Raw genomic sequence first — 6,301 nt, 5'->3', positions numbered from 1 at the left:
TCTTTTGGAGGAGCGGCAACTGAAGACCCCAACATGCACATAAGGAATTTTGTCGAGATCTGCAGCACTTTTAAGTATAATGGTGTGACTGATGAGGCTATCAAGTTGAGGCTTTTCCCATTCTCACTGAGGGATAAGGCTAAAGACTGGTTACATTCTGAACCAGCTGGGTCCATCACTACGTGGCAAGATCTTGCGCAAAAGTTTCTGGTGAAGTTTTATCCAATGGCAAAGACTGCTGCTATGAGGAGTGCTCTTACTCAGTTTGCGCAGCAACCTACAGAATCTATGTGCGAGGATTGGGAACGCTACAAGGAAATGTTGAGAAAATGTCCACATCATGGAATGCCGGATTGGATGGTGATCACTGGTTTCTATAATGGTTTGGGGGCCCAATCTCGGCCCATGCTCGATGCAGCAGCTGGAGGAGCCTTATGGGCTAAAAGCTATACTGAGGCGTATAATCTTATAGAGACGATGGCTGCAAACGAGCATCAAAACCCAACTCAGAGGATGACGTCAGGCAAGGTAGCAGGTATTTTGGAAGTTGATGCAGCCACCTGCTATTGCAGCCCAGCTCCAAGCGCTATCAATGAAGGTTGATCTCTGGCTACGTATGGAGTTAATCAAATAGCTATGGTTTGTGAGCTTTGTGCAGGTTCTCATGCTACGGATCAGTGTTCTCTTGTCAACGAATCTGTTCAGTATGTGAATAATTATCAGCGACAACAGCAGCCTGTGCCAGCGACCTATCATCCTAATAACATAAATCATTCCAAATTTCAGCTGGGGGAATAATCAGATGCTATTCAGCCACCATATCAGCAAGGAGTGAGTAAACAGTTTAACCCACCTGGATTCCAGCAACCACACGTCCGGCGAATTCTGGCGGTTAAAGGCGGGCCACGAATTAGGCGAAGTAACGAATAACCAGTTAACAAATTAGGGAATAACCAGTTAACGAATTTGATGACTTTTTGTTTTTTTTTTATATTCTTCTGGCGAACCAGGGCGTGCAAACGTCGGAGAGCTGCTACAACTCTTATCGATTTTTCATGGTTCTGGTAAGATGCAGGATGGAAGAAGAGGAGGGAGAGGGGTTTAATTATCTAGCACGGTTTTCGAGGTTTTTACTTTGGGAATTGGTGACCAGAAGACCTGTGAGATGTGTTATAAATGTATTATTATTAATTGTTTTGTATGTGGATGTGGTGCAAGTGCATGTATGAAGTGTATTTGAATTGGATTATAAAATTTGTAATAGGAAGTTAGCATGGTCACTCGCGGGCCGAACGGTTAATCGCGTGCCGAGCGTGGTTGTTAATCGCTGGCGAATAAAGCAAGCCGAGCCGGTTCGGTTACGGGCCGGTTCCAACAGCAGTATGCTACAAGGCAATCATATCCTCAACAGGGAAGTACAGCTGCACCCACTAGTGCTGATTTTGAGGAACTTAAGTTGTTGTGCAAGAGTCAGGCGGTTTCTATCAAGACCTTGGAAAATCAAATCGGTCAATTAGCCAATACAGTGCTCATCGTCAACCTGGCACTCTTCCCGTGACACGGAAGTACCAGGCAGGAAGGAAGCTAAAGAGCAAGGTCAAGGCTATTACCTTAAGGTCTGGAAAAGTGGTTGATGCTGAAAAGGCAAAGGAAGTCGAAGCTGAAGTTAGAGATGAAGAATCTAAGCAAAAGGAGAAAGCGGCGGAAACCAAGGAAGACTACTGTTGAACACACTCTGCCTGAAGCTAATACAGGGGAGAAACAGCTCTATCCTCCACCACCTTTTCCTAAGAGATTGCAGCAACAAAAGCTGGATAGACAGTTCGGGAAGTTTCTGAAGGTGTTCAAGAAACTTCACATCAATATACCTTTCGCTGAGGCTCTGGAACAAATGCCTAGTTATGCGAAGTTTATGAAGACTATTCTTGCAAGGAAGGTAAAACTGGATGACCTTGAAACCGTTACTCTCACGGAAGAATGCAGCGCTGTTCTGCAGCAAAAGTTACCACCAAAACTGAAAGATCCAGGAAGCTTCACCATTCCTTGCACCATTGGCAATCTAACTTTTGACAAGTGCCTTTGTGATTTGGGAGCAAGCATTAATCTGATGCCGTTGTCGATCTTTAAAAAGCTGGATCTGCCTGATCCAAAACCCACATACATGTCGCTACAATTGGCTGACCGTTCCATTACTTACCCAAGGGGCATAGTTGAGGATGTGCTCGTCAAGGTGGATAAGCTCTTCTTTCCAGCAGATTTTGTTATACTGGATTTTGAGGAAGATAAGAAGATTCCCATAATCTTGGGAAGGCCTTTCTTGGCTACTAGCCGTACCTTGATAGATGTGCAAAAAGGTGAACTTACTATGCGGGTCCAAGATCAGGATGTGACCTTCAATGTATTCAAGGCAATGAAATTCCCTACAGAAGATGAGGAGTGCTTAAAAGTGGATGTGATTGATACTGCGGTTACTTCGGAACTCGATCACATGCTAATGTCTGATGCATTGGAGAAGGCCTTAGTGGGGGATTTTGACAGCGATGATGAAGATAGCAACGAGCAATTACAATATCTGAACGCTTCTCCATGAAAGCGAAAGCTGGACATACCATTTGAATCTCTTGGTACTTCTGACCTTAAGAATGCTGAAGGGAAGCTCAAACCATCAATAGAGGAAGCACCTACCTTGGAGCTCAAACCATTACCTGAACACTTGAGGTATGCTTTTTTAGGTGATTCATCTACGTTACCTGTTATTATTTCATCTGACCTTTCAGGTAGTGAGGAAGACAAGCTCTTAAGGATTTTGAGAGAATTCAAATCGGCTATAGGATGGACCATAGCAGACATCAAGGGGATAAGTCCTTCATATTGTATGCATAAAATTCTGCTAGAGGAAGGTAGTAAGCCAACTGTGGAACAGCAGCGAAGACTGAATCCCATCATGAAGGAGGTGGTGAAGAAAGAAATTCTGAAATGGCTAGATGCAGGCATCATTTATCCTATTTCTGACAGCTCGTGGGTGAGCCCCGTACAATGTGTACCTAAGAAGGGAGGTATCACTGTGGTCGCAAATGAAAAGAATGAGCTCATCCCTACTCGAACAGTTACAGGATGGAGAGTATGCATGGATTATAGAAAATTGAACAAAGCCACAAGGAAGGATCACTTCCCCCTTCCATTTATTGATCAAATGCTTGACAGATTGGCGGGTCATGAGTATTTTTGTCTTCTGGATGGTTATTCCAGGTATAATCAGATTTGTATTGCACCAGAGGATCAGGAAAAGACTACCTTCACTTGTCCATTTGGCACATTTACTTTTCGCAGAGTTTCGTTTGGGTTATGTGGCGCCCCGACCACTTTTCAAAGATGTATGATGGCTATATTCTCTGACATGATTGGAAATAACGTCGAAGTGTTCATGGATGACTTCTCCGTCTTTGGACACTCATATGATGAATGTTTGAATAATCTGCGCGCCGTACTCAAAAGATGCGTGGAAACTAATTTGGTGCTTAATTGGGAGAAATGTCATTTTATGGTGCGTGAAGGCATTATCCTTGGGCATAAGGTCTCTAGCAAGGGTCTGGAGGTGGACAAGGCCAAGGTGGGAGTCATTGAAAATCTTCCCCCACCTAATTCTGTGAAAGGAATCCGTAGTTTTCTTGGTCATGCGGGTTTTTATCGGCGATTCATCAAGGACTTTTCAAAGATATCTAAGCCGTTGTGCAATTTGCTTGAGAAAGATGTGCCGTTCAAATTTGATGATGAATGTTTGGCAGCATTCGAGACTCTCAAGAAGAGTTTGATCACTGCACCAGTTATTACAGCACCAGATTGGACAGAACCGTTTGAGATGATGTGTGATGCGAGTGATTATACGGTAGGTGCAGTTCTGGGACAGCGCAAGAAAAATCTCTTCCATGTGGTCTACTATGCGAGTAAGACTTTAAATGGTGCCCAATTGAACTACACCACTACTGAGAAGGAGCTTTTGGCTATAGTCTTTGGCTTTGAGAAATTTCGATCTTATCTGCTTGGTACGAAAGTAACAGTATTCACTGATCATGCAGCTATTCGCTATCTGGTTTCTAAGAAGGATTCGAAGCCGAGACTCATTCGTTGGGTGCTTTTACTTCAGGAATTTGAGTTAGAGATTAAAGATAGAAAAGGTACTGAGAATCAAGTAACTGACCATCTCTCTAGGTTGGAGAATCCCGATTCTACTTCATAAGATAGGACGTTAATCAATGAATCTTTTCCGGATGAGCAGTTGTTTGCAATTCAGGAGGAAGAACCATTGTTTGCAGATATTGTAAACTATCTCGTCAGCAATATAATGCCTCTTAATTTGATATCCGCTCAAAAGAAGAAGTTTCTGCATGAGGTGAAGTGGTATTTGTGGGATGAACCATATTTGTTTAGACAGGGAGCTGACCAGATCATCAGGAGATGTATCCCGTTCTGTGAGACGGAGGGTATATTACGAGATTGCCATTCCACGGTTTATGGTGGACACTATGGAGGTGAGAAGACGGCAGCTCGTATTCTGCAAGCAGGTTTTTTTCTGGCCTACTTTGTTCAAGGATGCTCATCAGTTTGTTTTAAGGTGTGATTGTTGCCAAAGAGTGGGAAATTTGTCAAGGAAGGATGAGATGCCATTAAATGTGATGTTGAAGTCGAGGTCTTTGATGTGTGGGGAATCGATTTCATGGGGCCTTTTATCGCGTCTTGCAATAATCAGTACATCTTGCTGGCAGTCGATTATGTCTCAAAATGGGTCGAAGTTAAAGCTTTACCGACAAATGATGCAAAGGCAGTGCTAAATTTTCTTCATAAGCAAATTTTCACAAGGTTTGGAACCCCTCGGGTAATCATAAGTGATGAAGGATCGCATTTTTGCAACCGTAAGTTCACTTCTATGATGCAGCGTTATAATGTGAATCATCGAGTAGCTACTGCCTATCATCCGCAAACAAATGGTCAAGCGGAAGTGTCTAACAGAGAGATAAAGCGTATTCTAGAGAAGGTTGTTTGTCCGTCAAGGAAGGATTGGTCTTTAAAGCTCGATGAAGCTGTTTGGGCTTACAGAACAGCATACAAAACTCCACTTGGGATGTCACCGTTTCAGTTGGTGTACGGTAAGGGATGTCATCTACCGGCGGAGCTTGAGCATAAGGCCTACTGGGCATTGAAGAAATTGAACCTGGATTTAGACGCAGCTGGTAAGAAAAGAATGCTTCAGCTTAATGAACTTGATGAATTTCGACTTCAAGCGTACGAGAATAACAAAATGTATAAGGAAAAGGTGAAGAGGTGGCACGATAGGAAGCTACATCCTAAGTTATTTGTGCCAGGGCAACAAGTTCTTTTATTCAACTCTCGGCTCCGACTTTTTTCTGGGAAGTTGAAATCAAGGTGGTCTGGACCTTTTATTGTCAAAACTGTGTTTCCACATGGAGCGGTGGAAATTTTTGAGAATGATTCGGACCAAGCATTCAAGGTTAACGGTCAGCGGTTGAAGCACTACTATGGGGACATGGCAAACCGAGAGGTGGTTAGTGCCATTTTGTTGACTACTTGAGAAAGGTACGGAACGTCAAGCTAATGACGAAAAAGAAGCGCTGCGTGGGAGGCAACCCATAAATTGTTGTTACAGGAACCCTTAGAAGTTAATAACCTATCCAAAAATACAAAAAAATCAGAAAACAGGGGCTGAAAAAAAAAATTCCAGAGACCCTCTGCGCGCCCGCGCAGCTATGCTGAGCGGCCGCGCAGGGGTCGAGTTCCAGAAAATTTTTTACAGTTCAGAAAAAAAAAAACAAACAAAAACACAAAAACAGTTTTAGCCCATAAACCCACGAATTGTTCCCAGTACCCCATCATTTTATCCCTTAATTCCCAAACCCTAATCTAATCCACACCCTATATATACATACACCTATCCTACATATCTCCCACAAAACTTCCTACACTTAAACCCTCTCACAAACATCAAAAATCAGTTCTTACACACTTTTATTCACGAATCAATGGCACCCAAGAGAGCACGCACTATTGACAGCAGCAGCACAGTTCCTACTGCTGATTCATCGAGGGGTACTGCTGCAAGGCCTCGGTTAACTGATAGAGCTGCGGAGGAGGAGTACACTAGGCTATTGGGGAAGCCGATTCTGAAGGAGAGGGGGTTTTTACCATCAGGGAGGGATGGTGAGTTGTTGCCCATGATTGCAGAGAAGGGGTGGATAGCTTTTTGTGAGTCACCCGAAGCAGTACCGATGAGCATTTTTCGCGAGTT

General features: G+C 43.4%; 1 non-coding gene across 1 annotated transcript; it reads right to left on the bottom strand.

Annotated features, from left to right (window-relative positions):
• Positions 1 to 240: 240 nt before the first annotated feature.
• On the bottom strand, positions 241 to 347 carry LOC141703914 (small nucleolar RNA R71). Its single transcript, XR_012567752.1, has one exon. It is a non-coding gene; the product is annotated as a small nucleolar RNA R71 (small nucleolar RNA).
• Between the last annotated feature and the right edge of the window lie 5,954 nt (positions 348 to 6,301).

Source organism: Apium graveolens, unplaced genomic scaffold (assembly GCF_009905375.1).
Source record: "Apium graveolens cultivar Ventura unplaced genomic scaffold, ASM990537v1 ctg7192, whole genome shotgun sequence".
In the NCBI taxonomy this organism is placed as follows: Eukaryota; Viridiplantae; Streptophyta; class Magnoliopsida; order Apiales; family Apiaceae; genus Apium; species Apium graveolens.
This window is presented reverse-complemented; position numbering and strand designations above follow the sequence as displayed.